Below are 19,507 nucleotides of genomic sequence, written 5' to 3'. Positions count from 1 at the left end.
TCCACATACCTTAACAGTTTGCATGTTCCCTACAGCCAACTGCCTCACCAAAGAAGTTAAATTAGAAATTTGTTTCTCTAGGTTAGATGTACTTACCTCATTAACCTTCATAGGTGTGTGATCCATTCTCATTCCAAACTGTTGAGAATTTGCTGCCATGTAAACAATCAGCCTCCTTGCCTCTTCTGGTGTCTTGTCAACCAAAGCTCCTCCAATGGCAGCATCTATCATACTGCGATCCATTGGTAGAAGTCCCTCATAGAAATACTAAATCAACAGCTGCTCACTTATTTAATGATGGGGACAGCTTGCACACAGCTTCTTAAATCTCTCCCAATACTCATACAAACTCTCTCCATTATACTGCCGGATGCCATAAATTTCTTTTGTTATGTTGGCAGCATGGGAAGCAGGAAAATACTTCTCCAAAAATATTTGCTTCATCCCATTCCATGAGTTAACAGATCCAAAAGGAACATAATATAACCAATCCTTAGCTGTGCATTCCAATGAGAAGGGAAAAGCTCGAAGCTTGATTTGATCCTGTGAAACTCCTTGAGGTTTCATGCTGGAACACACAACATGAAATTCCTTTAGATGCTTATGTGGATCCTCACCTGCAAGACCATAAAATTTAACCAACAAATGGATTAGTCCAGATTTCAACTCAAAAGCAACATTTAAAGCAGGGTATTGGATACACAAAGGCTGTTGGTTTAGATCAGAAGCAGCCAACTCTTTCAAAGTTGTAGCAGCCATGGTTTCATTTTCAGAATTTGAATCCGAATCCGAATATGAACTTAACTCCCTTGGAGATTGGACTCCCTCAGATGTACTCAAAATCTGCCTAGCTTGCTTAGCCAATTTTCTCAACCGTTTAGCTATTTTTTCTACTTCTGGATCAAAGATCAACCCACCAGATTGAGAAGTTCTTGTTATAAACAAAAAAATGCCTCAAAACCAAAACAATGGAATTTTGGCCTCAAGAGGCTAGGGCCAATAAATCCTATGGATTGATTGGTTTTGATCAGAGTGTCGTTTCCTTCAAAACACCTATAAGCCGCCCTCCAAATTCAACAAAAAATCAGACAATAAATTGTAACACCGTAGTTTTTCCAAAAACCTGAAAATAGTAACACTTCATAAACAAAATTAATAACAGAATACCCTAACAAAAAAACATAAAATCTAATAAATTTTAGTCCCCAACAACGGCGCCAAATTTCTTGATGGTTGTCAAATCCACCAGAAATTATATTAACTGAAATCACCAATTATGAAATATTTTCTGTAGTAAGTGGTAAATCCAAGTCAAACCCTAGAGACTTAAACAAATGGAATGGAAAAAGAAACAAAGGTTTGGAAGGCGGGGGGGGGGGGGGGTTAATTCGCAATCCAAAGAAGAAATCAAAAATCCAAAATTAAGATCTAAAATTAAATAAAAAGCTCTCCACCTAAACAAACTTCAGTCCAAGGTAAATCGCATTCCAATGCATTGATTTGGTCATAGACAAAAGAAATACAATTATCTCTTATTGAATACTTAACATAGATTTACCAAACAACAAGGTAAACCCCTGACTTCCCTATACTCATCAATTTGAGCCCAGCAATCTTGTTGACTCTAATTATTAACTGAATTGGTATTAAGTAATCCTCATCAAATTAATAACTTCTTTAAGAATAGGAAGTAGTTAAGCTGAACAATAATTTATGAAGCATAAATCTTTTAAATTCACCCTATTGTTTCCTTAGGTTATTATCGAAAACTGGGATCATAATCAGTAAAACCTAATTGCTACTCATGTTCAATCTTACATAACAATTACGGATTATGAAGATGAACTAGCAGTTGACCACATCAAACAATTAACTAATAGGCCTTTTTAGCAAATCATTTAATAGATCAAAGACAATGAGATCAGAAAATAATAGATATTCAAAAAGATATAAATTAAATTAAGAACTTGGTCTCACAAATCATGCAAAAGAACTTGAATCCCTTGAACTGAATTAAAAACTTAACCACTCATGTTCACGGCTTATAGAAAAATAAAGGAAAAATAAAGAAGAAATATAAAAAAAAAGAATGGAGAATGAAGGTCTTCTATAAAGAACGAAGGTCTGAAGTGGGATGCTCTTAGCTGCTGCCCAAAGATGTATTTATAATAAAAAACTTAATCCCAAAGATAGGAACCAAACTAGGAAAAGTTTTGAAATTCAAAAGATAGATTTTCAGCCTGCATTCATGGCTCTGAAATCAAGGCCAATTTTTAATGACTTCCTTTCTGAATCTGCCTCTGCTCTCTTCATGAAAGTTGTAGCCCTATTTCTTAGCTTGCCAATGGGTACTCATTTGCCCAAATCTGAGGTCAACAGCCCAAGTTATGGCCTAAAAATAGGGACTGGTTCAGACAGACAGTCCAGCCCATAATAATGACTTCATTGCCATTTTTGACAATTAAAATGGCCTCATCTCACACCCAGCCTTCATAGAAGTTGTAGAGTGGCTCTTAAGGTTCAATTGGGCTTGGGCTTGCTTCATTTGGATGCCTGAAACTCCAGATACAAAATAAATACTAAAACTGGTTGTGACACATCAAGTTTGGGCTTTTACAATAGATCCATAGCTCATTTTGTCAACCTTGGAGACTGGTTTGGGCTTTGGTCTCTCTTTATCATTTGAAGTGCTCTATCTTAGCTTTTCAATGGATTAAACAACACTTAATTTGGAGACCCGCAACTTTAGAAACACCTGAAAAATACAGCAAAGGTCAAATGTTAAAAATTTCTCCATTTAACACAATTATTCCACAACTATCTAAAAATATGCCTAAATGATAAATATATTTTAACCAACTGAATTAAATATAAAACGACACTAAAAACACTAAATGCGATGGGAGTAAAATTAATAAATTATGCACTTATCAAATTTCCACTGTAGATAGGTCCAATGGAATAGTAAACTTAAGTAACAAAAACTGAAATTTTAGAAATATATCTAGGGAACTTTGAATTGCAACTGGCAACTAGTGCCAACAAATGTATAACCCAAAATGTAATTATTGTGAATTTAGAATTAGTAATCCTATTATTTATTAAATAGTCAAAATTTGCATGAATAGTAATGTGAATAGTAAATACAATGACACAAAATGCAAGAACTAAATTGCTAGAGGAAATTAAGGTATGAAGCTTGAAATCCATGAAATGTTTATGAACTACTTGAAATAGGAATGATAATTCACCTAAATGACTTAATGAAGACTTAAATTATGTGAATAGGTAGTTAGTATTTGTATTGCCATCACATATGGAACTCATAATACATAAGTAATACAACTTGAAATATGAAATGAAATTTACATGAGTGGATTATCAAAGGTATAAATGAGATGAAGTTATCATTAAGACTTATGTCTCTATTATAAATAGGATAATAATACTTTGTACAATAATTGGTACATGAGAGGTAATAATGTGAATTATAATTAATATAAATATTGTAATGATTAAATGAATCACATGGATGTGTAAATGGGTTAGTCATTCTCATCATGAGAGGATGAAAAATATTTCAGTGTACAAATGGTGCATGAAAATCGATTGATGTGAATTGCAATTAACATGAATGGTATGATGAATTCATAAATTATGTAGAAATGAGATTTGGAGATTTGTGCTTCTACTATAAATAGAATTAAAATACTATAAATTATGAGTGAAACTTATAATGAAATAATAAAACATATTAATACTTAATGGTACTAATATGCCCATGTATTGCCTAGACATGTGTGTCAAATTGGATAGATTGGCATGCCAATAGGGGATTGTTTGAGCAGTACTGTGTAAGGTTTTATATCTGTATTTATGGATTTATGCCCGCATTTGTGGCTTGTATGCCTGACTATTTGTTATCATGGCTTCTTAGCCATATTAATTGCATGTGTGATTGATGTTTTGCGTATTTACATCCCATGGTATGACGGTCTGAGGCACTGTGGTGCCCGCTATATTGATTGCACACGTGGTTGATGTTTTGCGTCCCATGGTAGGACAGCCTGAGACACCGCGGTGTCCAGTGCCAAGGATCCGCTTATCCAGTTTAGTCAACCTGTCATAGGTTACTTGGGTAGTGAAATTTGTTAAGAATAATGGGAATTAAATAAATAAGAGATATTTGAAATGAACTAGATTAGCTACAAAATTTTATTTATTATGAAATGATCTAAAACATAAGAAAATGTGAAATAAAGTGATAAAAAGATTAGTAAAATAAATTTAACTTAAATAAATATTACAAATGCATCTTCTATAATACTATGAATATAAGTTTTAATATTTTAATTAATTTTATATAATATATATTATTACTGTGAAATTAAGAGATAAGCGCTTCCAAAGAATGTCAAGAATGACAAAACATATTTAATATTAAAGTTCTATATAAAATCAAAAAAATTTTTGATTACATGAATTAGGCTTTATTTTTTATCTTTATTTGTAAATTATTTCCTTACTGTATTATTGCACCACTAAGTCGAAATGTTCAGCGCGATTGTTTTCTCGCGCAGGTACTGAAGATAAAGTCCAGTGGATATTAGACTGGGATTTTGGAGTTTGGATCTGCAAAGTGACCAAGGTTGTCACCTCCTCAGCAATGCATGTAGATAGGGCCCATATAGGTCATACTAATATATTTTGTATTTTATAAATAGGTATCATGTTGTAATGTAATGTAAGTTGTGAAAATGTATTTAATATGTATGTGATATAAATTAATAAATTAACTCTTTCATACGCAATTAAATTGTATATCTTATAAATTATGAATTTATGTAATTAGTTTGTAAATTATGTAAATTAATAAAATTTGAGAATTTTGATATATGAATTGTGCATGAATGAATACGCATGAATGTTAGTTGCAAGAATTGAATGTGAGTTGATGATGATGAGATCATGTATTATTTTATTGAAAATTTAAATGAGATTTTTAAACAGGTAAATAGCGAAACATGCCAAATGGTAATAAATTAGGGGAAACTCCGTCAATTTCTCCTATGAAATTAATTTATTATAAGATATAACGAGTTCAAAAATTTTAAAGGGATAAAGTAAGATAAGATAGGGTGCTCTGGCATAGAATATGACATGCCTTGCTCTGCTACACTGTAGACGGGCGAGGGGTGTTACATGCTCTAAACTGTGTGAATGTTTTCAACACTCTTAAATTGTGCATATTTTGCTTAAAAGGTGATTGAAACAAATGCCAAAAAATTGCGTAGCTACACTGTAGACGGGTGAGGGGTGTTATATTTATTGATATCAGAGCACGGTTTAGGTATTCCTAGGCATAGATAGATAGAAGGAGATAGTGTATATAGCATGCATTACATTCGTAAGAGTCAAGGTGACACTAATGTAGATCTGTTTCTTTGGTTATTTAGGTTAAGGTATGGACTTAAAATTGCAGAGGGCAATAGAGCAAGAAGTAGTAAGCCGTACCTCAGCTGGGAGTGATGTTAGAGACGGGGGAGATCCTGCTCCACTAATGCCAGAGGGATCTGCACAACCCCAATAAGCTTTATTGTAGCAGATGATAGAATTCTTTCGACAGATGACTGGGGCAATTCCACCATCATATCCTCAGCAAAAGTCACCTTTGGGAAGAATCAGGAAGTATGGGGCTGTAGATTCCAAAGGCAGAAAGGAAGGCGATTCTTTAGTTGCAGAGTATTGGTTAGAAAGGATCGAAAGAGTCCTATAGCAATTACATTGCACACTAGAATAGAGTTTAGAGTGTGCAGTTTCATTGCTTCAGGAAGCTGCTTATCGATGGTGGAATTCTATAACCAAAGTAGTGTCGCCAGCTAAGATGACTTGGGATTTCTTTCTGATAGAGTTCAGAAAGAAATATATTATCTGTGTCCATGAAGAGGGACCGAATAGGAGTGTCGATCAACAAAAAAGAAATTTTGGCCAGTATAGTGACAAGAGACCTAGAGAACCATTAAGTCAAACACCTGATAAAAGTAAGAGACATAGGCCCAGACCCACATCCAGAAGAGACCAACCAGAGGCACCAATAGTGAATACATCGGGGCTAACAGTGAGAAGTTCTACCCCAAGAAAGTGTGGCCATTATAAAAAGTGGCATAAAGGTGAATGTAGTGGGTTGACAGGAGCTTGTTATAGATGTACGGCCATGGACCACTATCTAAAAGATTGTCCTAAGAGGAATTTACCACGAACATAGACAGAGAGATTACCTTCCAATGACAAAAAATATTTAATATTAAAATTCTATATAAAATCAAAATAATTTTTGATTACATGAATTAGGCTTTTTTTTATTATCTTTATTTATATATTATTTCCTTGTTGTATTATTGCATCACTAAGCAGAAATGTTCAGCGCGATTGTTTCCTCGTGCAGGTACTAAAGATAAAGTCCAGTGGACATTAGACTGGGAATTTGGAGTTTGGATCTGCAAAGTGACCAAGGTTGTCACCTCCTCAGCAATGCATGTAGATAGGGCCCATATAGGTCATACTAATATATTTTGTATTTTATAAATAGTTGTCATGTTGTAATGTAATATAAGTTATTGAAAATGTATTTAATATGTATGTGATATAAATTAATAAATTAACTCTTTCATATGTAATTAAATTGTATATCTTATAAATTATGAATTTATGTTATTAGTTTGTAAATCATGTAAATTAATAAAATTTGAGAATTTTGATATATAAATTGTGCATAAATGAATACGCATGAATGTTAGTTGCAAGAATTGAATGTGAGTTGATGATGATGAGATCATGTATTATTTTATTGAAAATTTATATGAGATTTTTAAATAGGTAAATAGCGAAACATGCTAAACGGTAATAAATTAGGGAAAACTTCGTTAGTTTCTCGTATGAAATTAATTTATTGTAAAATATAATGAGTTCAAAATTTTTAAAGGGATAAAGTAAGATAAGATAGGGTGCTCTGGCACAGAATGTGACATGCCTTGCTTGGCTACACTGTAGACAGGCGAGGGGTGTTACATGCTCTAAACTGTGCGATTGATTTCAGCACTCTTAAATTGTGCATATTTTGCTAAAAAGGTAATTGAAACAAATGCTTGCAAATGGTTGATTATATTATATTATTTTCTTAGATTAAGAAAAATGTGAGTATATGAAATGCTTTATTAGGATTTGGGACAAATTATGATTACTTGATCAAATGTTATTCAACAAATGATTTGTACGATTGAAAATATTGATTTTTATTTTATGAATTTTGAAGAATTTAAATATTATAAGCTCTTTGTTATGGTTGGTTACAATATGTTTTGTATTAAGTTTTAATTTATTAGTTATGCACCATTGAGTTCACCGCTCAGTGATAGCTTTGTATGCTATCGCAGGTGAAAGAAAATATAGAGTGGCTGAGTGAGATCACTTGAAGTTGTGACTTGAGGACGTGTTGGGATTATCTTCGGGTATATTGTAGGTATACCCTTTGTAACACGCCCACATGCATAGTCCTGTGCAAATCACTATTCCGGTGACCGGTGTCGGTCCGGACAATTAAGAGGATTATAATCATATTTAAGTCACTGAGAAAAGCCCTGAATGGAAAAAAATAGTGATTACCAGAAGGTCAAGTATAAATAAGAAAAATAGAGCATAAAAAGTTAAATGAGTAGGGTCACATGATGAGTGATCGCACCGGAAGTGATCTGATCGATCAAAACCCTAATTTAAATGCAGGCATTGTGACACCACAGGCCTAAGAAAAATTACAAAGCTAGGGGAAATGTGAAAATCATAGAAAAGAGTTAATAAGTAGGTTAAATAATTAGGTCAGAGTTCCGGAAAAAATACAGTGTTATTGGAAAATCAAATCAGACCGGTGAAGGGCAAATTGGTCAATTCACCCCTAGAGGTGACTCATGACCTAACTGTCTAATAAAATCTGAGAAATGAAAGTTTTGAAATATAGATTTAAATTAAAGAACTATGAAAAAATAAAAGAAAAAAGAAAAGAAATTGAATAAAGGAATAATGACATCACTAAGATGATGTAAGCATGACACCATTAAACATTTTAATTTCCAATTATCTAAATTATGGGATAATTACAAATTAAACAAATATATATATATATATATATATATATATATATATATATATATATATATATATATATATATATATATATATATATATATATATAAAATGGTCTTCTTTCCTATGTTGCCGTCCATGTCCCTCTTTCTCATTTCTTTCTTTTTCTTTCAAAACCTCCATGAAAGCTTATCACCAAGCTTTCTAACCTCAAATTTCACCATAAATTTCTTGGGAAAAATGTCACACCTTACCCCTCTGTAAGGCATAACAACCGATAACTCATTAAGTACCCTACAAGAGATTTTAAAACAATTTTCTTATTTTTGACAAGTGGTGAGTAATAAGTACTTAACACTTTTAGTTAAAATTAAAACTAGTTAATATTTTTGGCCCATTTTATTTTTACGCAAATTTTATAAAAATTTTGACAGAGTTTCCTCTATATTTTGAGAAAACCGTTCTTCAAATACCTATAAAAAGCACTTCTAAAAAATTTTCTCAACCACAACTTCAATTTCACAATCAAACTCTATCTATTTCAATAATTCCACAATCATTTCAATCAATTTCTCAAGTTCAAAATTCAATAATCCTCAAGGTACAGTCAATCAATTTCATACATTGATATTTCTTTAAGGATAAACAATTTATATATACATCATACAAAAATTTACATTAAGAAAATCCAAACTAAAATTTATTACGGATTTTATACAGATTTTGTACAAGCTGCTCAAGACCCATTTTAACATGTCAATATTTTTGTGCATTACATACATCAAAATAAATATTTACAATCAGGGTATAAATTATACCCGGTGACTTCAAGCTGATAGCTCCTCACACCTCAAGAAATCACGCTTTGCTCCTCTAGTCTCTATATCTGCGACAGCAATAGAAGCTATCGCTGAGTACTAGGACTCAGTGGTGCACAACATACTAAAATAATCTTTATGTAAAACTTAAATCACATTTATTCAAAAATTTGACTAAACATGAGCATTAAACACAAAACATGAATTATGAGATTTTAATGCAAACCAAGTTCATTTCAAAGTATCAAAACACATTTCATAAAACCCACAGTTAGATCATGCCATTCGAAACAAATAGAATCTCAATAGCCAGAGGCTAAAGAGAAATCATATCACAAGGCTAGCTAGCTCAAATATATGGATATCCATTCACATCCTCTTCTACTGGCACACCTCAACACTTCTCCAGAGAAGGAATCAAAATTCGAAACTAATTACCCCCACTAGTCGTGCTAGTGAGGTGTTCAAATATATGGTCATGACACTGTGGTTTCAAAACTTATCTTAACAATTTGCTAAACATTGCTATTTCAAATATACACAATAACTTTCACAGTTTAATCAAAACATCATAAATAATGTCACAATTAAACTTTCAACAATTCCAAATCACAAGTAAAATACATATTTCGTTCACTTTATCAATGAATTTTAAAGCATGGAGATGTTGTGCACAAACCTCAAATGAGTCGCCTTTTGGCCTTAACTCGACTCCTCGGGTTCTGTCCCGGTATTCTTTTCCACTGAAACACACAATTTTATAGTGTTTCAGTACCATAATTTAACATAAATCCAAAAATAAATTTAACTTCACTTATACCTAGCTCTAACGTGCTAATTTCGACGTTCTTGAAATTTTGTGTTTTGGGTTACTATTCACTGCACTATTCACGTCAAATAGTTGACTTTCTAAGGCTTAATAGGTATGGGAACTCCAACTTCACCCACATACCACATTTTGGTCATTAAACTTGTTGGTTTCGGTCGTTTTCTCAAAGCTTAGGTCATTTTGGCAAAATTGCCAATTTCTGGTTTTGGAGTTCTAAGTTGCACTATTCCATTGGTCAATCTACTGTTGGAATTTGACAAAACTTCCTTCATCGAAAATGTTCCTTATTGTCTTAAGTGTATTCTCATTTTTTGATCACCTCAATCAGAGTTTTTTAGCTCAAGTTATGGCCAAAATAATATTACTGTTCACGTGTAATCGCTCATGCTTTGAGATTTTGGTTCGGCGATTTTGATCCAACTTTGGTCAGTAATTTGATCAAGTTAAGTTCATAATTTGGTCTAGCTTTCTTCATATGAAATGTTCTACTATGTCTTAGGTTTCCATCGGTTCAAAAATCGCCTAAATTGGAGTTTTGTAGAGAGAGTTATAATCCTTCAAACATTACTGCTCAATAGAAATTCTGCAGAGTTGCATGTTTGGTAACTCAACTTTGCTTAATAATTTGAATGGGTTAATGGCATAATTTGGGGTGGTGTTCTTCATAACAGTTTTAGATCTACACCTTCTCTAATTGTTGGTAAAATTTCAGGTCAATTTGACCTTTCTAGCTCAAGTTATGACTTACTGTTCATTTGGTCAATTTGGTGCAGTGGCTGCCTGCTCTCATTTCACTTTGGCCAATTTGTTCACCCAGTTTTGGTCAGTTTTTGGGCATGGTTCCTTAATGAAAATTGTGCTGTTTTATGTCTATTTTCATCCCCAATTTGTGGCATATCAATTGGACTTGTAAAATTTGAGTTTTGGTCCTTCAAAGTGGGTTTGGTCATGCTGCCAGCAGCATGACCATTGGACCTACGAATTTGGTTTTCATTTTCACAATTTCCACACATCTCTTTTAGTCATTATTGACCATTTTTCATCTCACAATAGACCAAAATCATCATTTAAACATTTCTCCAAAATTTGGTTCACAACCCTAGCATTCAAACCCTAATTCATACATTTCATGCAATTAACTACATTTAATGGTTTTAATGCTAATCATTCAACTAAGTATAGTTCCTAAACTCATTCAAACCCATTAAATTCATGCAATTCATACCCCCTTAGGCTGGCTGAAAATTCACTAATAGTCATTCCCCCATATTTTCACTTCATTTAATGAATTCTAAGCTCATTTTAAGTAACAAGCATGAACTTAAAATAGAAATTGAAGGTTAGAATACCAATCTTAGGTGAAGCCTTTGATCTTCACTTTTTGTTCCAACTTCACACTTTTTCTTTCCTCTATTCTTCCTTTCTATACTCTTCAAGATGCAAGAATCAAGTTTTTAGGTGAGAGTTATGTTGATTGGGTAAAGAAAATTAAGCTTAATGTAAGCTTAAGGAAAGATTTTTCATGGGAGCTTATGGAGGGGATGGGGAGGCAAACAAGGGAGAAGAAGAAGACTTTTCTTTTTTTTTTGTTTTATTTTCTTTAATCTTATCCCCTTTTGAAGACCAAAAATCCCAATTTAATAAAATAAGTTAATTAATCTTTTATGACATCATTCATGATGTCATCACCTTTGACTTTTCTAACTTCTTTCTTTTTTTTTTCTATTTATTTTTTTCTATTAGTTTTTTAAATTAATTCCCGATTCCAAAATTTTCTTTTCTCCGTTTTTATTTGACAGTTAGGTTAGGAGTCAACTCTCGGGGTCAATTGACCAAATTGCCCCTCGCCGGTTCATTCCGATTTGTAAATAATCCAATATTTCTTCCGGCTCCCTGACCTAATTATTTGACTGGCTTAATAGTTCTTTGTCGTGATTTTCTCTTTTCCACTGTGTTCATAAGGGTCCTAAGGACCGCAGCATCACTTTTTACAGTTCGAAATTTGAGTTTAAAATGACTTCGCAGTCGTTCCCGAGAAGGTCACCCATCGCTGTGACTCTCGGCTCATTTAACTTCTTCTATTCTGTTTTTCTTGTTTATACTTAACTAATTGAACATTACTAATTATTTGTGTTTATGGTTTATCTAGTTGTCTTAAGTGTGGTTCTAATCCCCTTAACTGTCCGAACCGACACCGGTCACCGGAACAGTGAAATCTACCAGGCTATGCAAATGGGGTGTTACAATTCTCCCCCCTTTAAAATAAATTTCGTCTCGAAATTTTACCTGGTATCAATCTCTGAACAGCTGTGGGTGCTATCTCCTCATGTCCTCTCGTTCCCAAGTAGCCTCCTGGCCCGAATGATGGTTCCACAGCACTTTTACCAACAGTATCTGCTTGTTTCGTAGCTGCTTCACCTCATAAGCCAGAATCTCTATGGGTTCTTCTTCATATGTGAGGTCTGGATTTACTTCAATTTCCTCTACTGGTAGTACATGAGATGGGTTTGATCGATACCTCCTCAACATAGACACATGGAAGACATTATGTATCTTTTCCAACTCTGGAGGTAGTGCCAACTGATATGCCAAAGGACCCACTCTTTCCAGAACCTCATATGGCCCAATGAAATGAGGACTCAATTTCCCCTTTCTGTCGAATCTCATAATTCTCTTCCAAGGAGAAACCTTGAGGAAAACTTTCTCACCCACTGCATACTGAATATCCCTTCTTTTCAAATCAATGTAGGACTTCTGACGGTCCGATGCAGTCTTAAGTCGATCTCGGATCACCCTGATCTTCTCCTCAGTTTACTGAACAATTTCGGGTGCAATCATCTTTCTTTCACCCACGTCATCCCAATACAACGGGGTTCTACATTTTCTGCCAGACAAAGCTTCATATGGAGGCATTCCAATGCTTGATTGGTAGATGTTGTTGTAAGCAAACTCAATCAAGGGCAAGTGTGTATCCCAACTGCCCTCAAACTCAATCACACAAGCCCGTAGCATGTCCTCCAAGATCTGAATTACCCTCTCAGACTGGTCATCTGTCTGTGGGTGGAATGCAGTACTGAAGTTCAATCTAGTTCCTAGGGCTCTCTGAAGACTACCCCAGAATCTAGAAGTGAACCTAGGATCTCTGTCTGACACGATGGATACCGCACTCCATGCGCCTCACAATCTCGCCGATGTATACCTTGGCCAATCTTTCCAAACTATAATCCATCCGATCGGCGTAAAATGAGCAGACTTAGTTAGTCTGTCGACAATGACCCATACTGCATCATGACTCTTCTGTGTCCTCGGAAGTCCCATCACAAAATCCATCGTTATTCTTTCCCATTTCCATTCGGGCACTGGTAGTGGATGTAACAACCCAGTGGGTACTTGATGCTCTGCCTTTACTTGTTGACAAGTTAGGCATTTGGATACAAACTCTGCCACATCTCGTTTCATACCCCTCCACCAGTAATGCTCCTTTAGCCCCCTATACATTTTTGTGCCACCAGTGTGCATGGCAAAAGGAGACTCATGTGCTTCCTTCAAAATGATCTTCCTCAATTCAACATCATTGGGAACACATATTCTGCCCTGGTGTAGCAGTAGACCATCATCTCTGATTGAGAATTCTGGTTTCTTGCCCTGTTGAACTCCTTCCAACAGCTTCTGATACTTCTGATCATTCTGAGCAGCCATTCTAATCTGATCAATCAACACTGGCTGTACATGCCATGCAACTGCTGTCTGCCCATCATCATTAATCTCTAAGCTGGCATGCAATGATCTCAACTCATGTACCAAGGACAAAGGAGTAATTCGTAGACTTGCCATAGTCTTGCGACTTAAGGCGTCAGCCACAACATTAGCCTTCCCTGGCTGATAGTCTATCAGATAATCGTAGTCTTTTATCAACTCTAACCATCTCCTCTGTCTCAAATTCAGCTCTTTCTGGGCGCCCAAATACTTCAAACTCTTATGATCTATATAGATGTAACACTTTTCCCCATACAAATAGTGTCTCCAGATCTTAAGAGCAAACACAATAGCTGCAAGTTCCAAATCATGTGTTGGATAGTTCCTCTCATGCGGTTTCAGCTGGCGTGATGCATAGGCAATGACATTTCGATCTTGCATCAATACACAGCCTAACCCATTGTGAGAAGCATCACTATATACTGTGTATTCTTTACCCCAGTAGGTAAAGTCAGGACTGGAGCTTCAGTCAAATATCTCTTCAATTCATCAAAACTCTGCTGGCATTTGTCCATCCACTGAAATTTTACATCTTTTCTAAGCAGCTTGGTCAATGGAGATGCCAACATGGAGAATCCCTTCACAAATCTACGGTAGTATCCAGCTAAACCCAGAAAACTATGAATTTCTGTGACATTTCTGGGTGGCTTCCAATTAAGGACAGCTTCGATCTTACTTGGATCTACCTTGATGCCCTCTTCTGATACTACATGCCCCAAGAAAGATATCTCCTTCAGCCAAAATTCACACTTCGACAATTTGGCATATAGTTGTTTCTCTCTCAAAGTCTGCAGTACAATCCGCAGATGTCTATCATGCTCTTCTGCATTCCTCGAATTGACCAATATATCATCTATGAATACCACAACAAACTGGTCGTGGTATGATCTGAAGATAGTGTTCATCAGATCCATAAAAGCAGCCAGAGCATTAGTTAACCCAAATGGCATGACCAAGAACTCATAATGGCCATAGCGGGTTCTGAAGGCAGTTTTAGAAATACTATGCTCTTGTACTTTTAGCTGATAATAACCTGATCTCAAGTCAATTTTGGAGAACATAGCTGCACCCCTCAACTGATCAAATAAGTCATTAATACGGGGCAATGGATATTTATTCTTTATTGTCACCTTATTCAACTGCCGATAATCAATGCATAACCGGAGAGTGCCATCATTCTTCTTTACAAACAACACTGGCGCTCCCCAAGGTGACACACTAGAGCGGATAAAGCCCTTGTCAAGCAACTCCTGCAACTGTACTTTTAACTCTTTTAATTCTGTAGGTGCCATTCTATATGGTGTTATGGAGATTGGGTCCACACCAGGCATAACATCAATCTCAAACTGCACCTCTCTTTCTGGAGGTAATCCTGGCAATTCATCAGGAAATACAGCTGGAAAATCACATACAGTAGGGATGTCCCTTAGTGCTGGAATCCCCACTTGGGTGTCTATCACATGTGCTAAGTATGCTTCACACCCTTTTCTGATCATTCTTCTAGCTAGTGCAGCCGAAATGATGTTTGATGGCAGTAATTGCCTCTCCCCGTGTATTACCACATCACCGTACAAAGGGAGACCAAAAGTGACTGTTTTTAGTCTACAGTCAATCATGGCGTGATGCCTGGCTAACCAATCCATGCCCAAGATAATATCATACTCTCTAAAGGGCATTTCAATCAAGTCTGACGGGAAAACATGTCCTTGGATCACCAAAGGACAGTCTCTATAAATTCTGTTGACCCGGACCCCTTGTCCTAACGGACTAGTTACTAGCACTTCAAAATCCATTTGCACACATGGAACAGCAAGTGAACTAACTATGCTAGCACTAACATATGAATGGGTTGAACCCGGATCAAATAACACAAATACTTCTTGATCAGAGATAGAGAATGTACCAGCTACCACATCAGAAGTCTCAGCCTCTTCTCGCTGTCTCATTGTGTAGATTCTGGTTGAAGTACTTCCTTGTCCTGACTGACCAACTGTGCCCTGACTGCCTGAAGTAGTGCCTCTACCTCTACCACTTCCTCTGCCAACTGACTGTGAACCTCTGAGAGCAGGACTCTAAATAGATCCCTCGGCAGTAGTAGGAGCTGGACTATATCTCGGAGCAATAGCACAGTCTTTAGCTATATGGCCCTTGCCTCCGTAGTTAAAGCAGGCTCCAGTGGCCCAGTAACACTCCCCCCAATGAATCTTGCCACAAGTCTCACAGGGGCGGGCAGAATGTGAACCCTCGCCGATCGCTAACTGCACCTAGGGGGTCTCTGTCCGGAGAATCGGCCCCTACCAAATCTTGCACCTCGACCCCTGCTGGGTCCACTAAACTTCTTTCTCTTTCCAGAGGTAGCACCATAACTCTGTTCAACTGATTTTTCCCCCTTGTCTTTTTCTGATTTCTCAGCTTTTTCTGATTTTTCTTTCACTGGGGTTGCTTCTGATTCAATTCTCTCTAGTTCAAGTGCTTGAGAAATAAGCTCTGAGAAGTTGCTGTGTCGAAATCCCACAACTTGCATCCTTATGCTGGGCTTCAAACTAGTCTCAAATCTTTTGCATCTTGCCTTGCTGGTAGAGAGGAGACTCCCTGCATAGTGACTTAAGTGGGAGAACTCCCTCTCATACTCTGCCACTGTTCTGTTGCCTTGTTTCAAACTCAAAAATTCTTGCAATTTCTGATCAACATATGCGTATGGGATGTATTTCTATATGAATTCTCTGATGAAGTCATCCCATGTTAGCACTGGTGGTTCAGCTAAGCTGTGGGGGATGGTCTTCCACCAATCATATGCATCCCCTTGCAGTAGAGACACAGAATACTCAAACTTTAGTTCATCATGGCAGTACAGTTTCTTAAACACTCTGTCAATTCTTTCAAGCCATTGCTCTGCCTCTAAAGGGTCCACTGTACCCTTGAATTTTGCAGCCCCATACTTTAATAACTTGTCATACTATCTGGCTGGAGGCAATGGTTGTGCCACAGATGGTTGTGGTGGAGCTTGAGCAGGCATACCCCCAGCCATTTGCTGAAACATCGCAGCCATCTGCTGTGCGAATTGTGCAGGGAACTGCGGCATTTGTGGGGCTGGTGCTGCTAACCCATTGACATTCGGTAAAGCTGGGGCTTCCCCTTGTGCCTCAGCTTCAACGGACTGCTCAACTGAGCGATCCCCTTCTTCCATTTCAGGTTGAAGTTAGGGTTTCTCCTAAACAAGTAACACAAGGAGAATTCCCTCCATTAGTTCATATTTATGATGTAATGCACTGTATGTAACAATTATGGGCATTGAGCAGTTGTACTTAACAAGGAAAAATACAAATTCACAAGTTAAAACATACTTCAAAAATTTGCTCTGATACCACTAAAACATGTCACACCTTACCCCTCTGTAAGGCATAACATGATCCCGTAGAATACCTAATGAACTACTGAACTTCACCTACCGATAACTCAATAAGTACCCTACAAGAGATTTTAAAATAATTTTCTTATTTTTGACAAGTGGTGAGCATTTTCTAATAAGTAGTTAACCAAATTTAGTTAAAATTAAAACTAGTTAATATTTTTGGCCCATTTTATTTTTACGTAAATTTTATAAAAAATTTGACAGAGTTTCCTCTGTATTTTGAGAAAACCGTTCTTCAAATACCTGTAAAAAGCACTTCTAAAAAATTTTCTCAACCACAACTTCAATTTCACAATCAAACTCTATCAATTTCAACAATTCCACAATCATTTCAATCAATTTCTCAAGTTCAAAATTCAATAATCCTCAAGGTACAGTCAATCAATTTCATACATTGATATTTCTTTAAGGATAAACAATTTATATATACATCATACAAAAATTTACATTAAGAAAATCCAAACTAAAATTTATTACGGATTTTATACAGATTTTGTACAAGCTACTCAAGACCCATTTTAACATGTCCATATATTTCTGTGCATTACATACATCAAAATAAATATTTACAATCAGGGTATAAATTATACCCGGTGACTTCAAGCTGATAGCTCCTCACACCTCAGTCTGCTGCTCCTCTAGTCTCTATATCTGTGACAGCAATAGAAGCTATCGCTGAGTACTAGGACTCAGTGGTGCACAATATACTAAAATAATCTTTATGCAAAACTTAAATCACATTTATTCAAAAATTTGACTAAACATGAGCATTAAACACAAAACATGAATTATGAGATTTTAATGCAAACCAAGTTCATTTCAAAGTATCAAAACACATTTCATAAAACCCACAGTTAGATCATGCCGTTCGAAACAAATAGAATCTCAATAGCCAGAGGCTAAAGAGAAATCATATCACAAGGCTAGCTAGCTCAAATATATGGATATCCATTCACATCCTCTTCTACTGGCACACCTCAACACTTCTCCAGAGAAGGAATCAAAATTCGAAACTAATTACCCCCACTAGTCGTGCTAGTGAGGTGTTCAAATATATGGTCATGACACTGTGGTTTCAAAACTTATCTTAACAATTTGCTAAACATTGCTATTTCAAATATACACAATAACTTTCACAGTTTAATCAAAACATCATAAATAATGTCACAATTAAACTTTCAACAATTCCAAATCACAAGTAAAATACATATTTCGTTCACTTTATCAATGAATTTTAAAGCATGGAGATGTTGTGCACAAACCTCAAATGAGTCGCCTTTTGGCCTTAACTCGACTCCTCGGGTTCTGTCCCGGCATTCTTTTCCACTAAAACACACAATTTTATAGTGTTTCAGTACCATAATTTAACATAAATCCAAAAATAAATTTAACTTCACTTATACCTAGCTCTAACGTGCTAATTTCGACGTTCTTGAAATTTTGTGTTTTGGGTTACTATTCACTGCACTATTCACATCAAATAGTTGACTTTCTAAGGCTTAATAGGTATGGGAACTCTAACTTCACCCACATACCACATTTTGGTCATTAAACTTGTTGGTTTTGGTCGTTTTCTCAAAGCTTAGGTCATTTTGGCAAAATTGCCAATTTTCGGTTTTGGAGTTCTAAGTTGCACTATTCCATTGGTCAATCTACTGTTGGAATTTGATAAAACTTCCTTCATAGAAAATGTTCCCTATTGTCTTAAGTGTATTCTCATTTTTGGATCACCTCAATTGGAGTTTTGTAGCTCAAGTTATGGCCAAAATAAAATTACTGTTCACGTATACTGTTCATGCTGAGATTTTGGATTCTGGCAGATTTTGATCCAAATTTGGTCAGTAATTTGATCAAGTTAAGTTCATAATTTGGTCTAGCTTTCTTCATATGAAATGTTCTACTATGTCTTAGGTTTCCATCGGTTCAAGAATCGCCTAAATCGGAGTTTTGTAGAGAGAGTTATAACCCTTCAAACATTACTGCTCAATAGAAATTTTGCAAAGTTGCAGGTTTGGTAACTCAACTTTGCTCAATAATTTGAATAGGTTAATGGCATAATTTGGGGTGGTGTTCTCCATAACAGTTTTAGATCTATACCTTATCTAATTGCTGGTAAAATTTCAGGTCAATTTGACCTTTCTAGCTTGAGTTATGACCAAATGAACAGTTACTGTTCATTTGGTCAGTTTGGTGCAGTGGCTGCCTGCTCTCATTTCACTTTGGTCAATTTGTTCACCCAGTTTTGGTCAGTTTTTGGGCATGGTTCCTTAATGAAAATTGTGCTCTTTTATGTCTATTTTCATCCCCAATTTGTGGCATATCAATTGGACTTGTAAAATTTGAGTTTTGGTTCTTCAAAGTGGGTTTGGTCATGCTGCCAGCAGCATGACCATTGGACCTACGAATTTGGTTTTCATTTTCACAATTTCCACACATCTCTTTTGGTCATTATTGACCATTTTTCATCTCACAATAGACCAAAATCATCATTTAAACATTTCTCCAAAATTTGGTTCACAACCCTAGCATTCAAACCCTAACTCATACATTTCATGC

General features: G+C 35.7%; 1 non-coding gene across 1 annotated transcript; it reads left to right on the top strand.

Moving 5' to 3' along the window:
- Nucleotides 1-289: 289 nt before the first annotated feature.
- On the top strand, nucleotides 290-396 carry LOC131179611 (small nucleolar RNA R71). Its single transcript, XR_009148502.1, has one exon. It is a non-coding gene; the product is annotated as a small nucleolar RNA R71 (small nucleolar RNA).
- The last annotated feature ends 19,111 nt before the right edge of the window (nucleotides 397-19,507 follow it).

The sequence above is a fragment of the Hevea brasiliensis genome, chromosome 4 (genome assembly GCF_030052815.1).
Source record: "Hevea brasiliensis isolate MT/VB/25A 57/8 chromosome 4, ASM3005281v1, whole genome shotgun sequence".
Taxonomy (NCBI): Eukaryota; Viridiplantae; Streptophyta; class Magnoliopsida; order Malpighiales; family Euphorbiaceae; genus Hevea; species Hevea brasiliensis.
The sequence above is the reverse complement of the archived record's forward strand: the minus strand, read 5'-3'. Positions and strand labels throughout refer to the sequence as shown.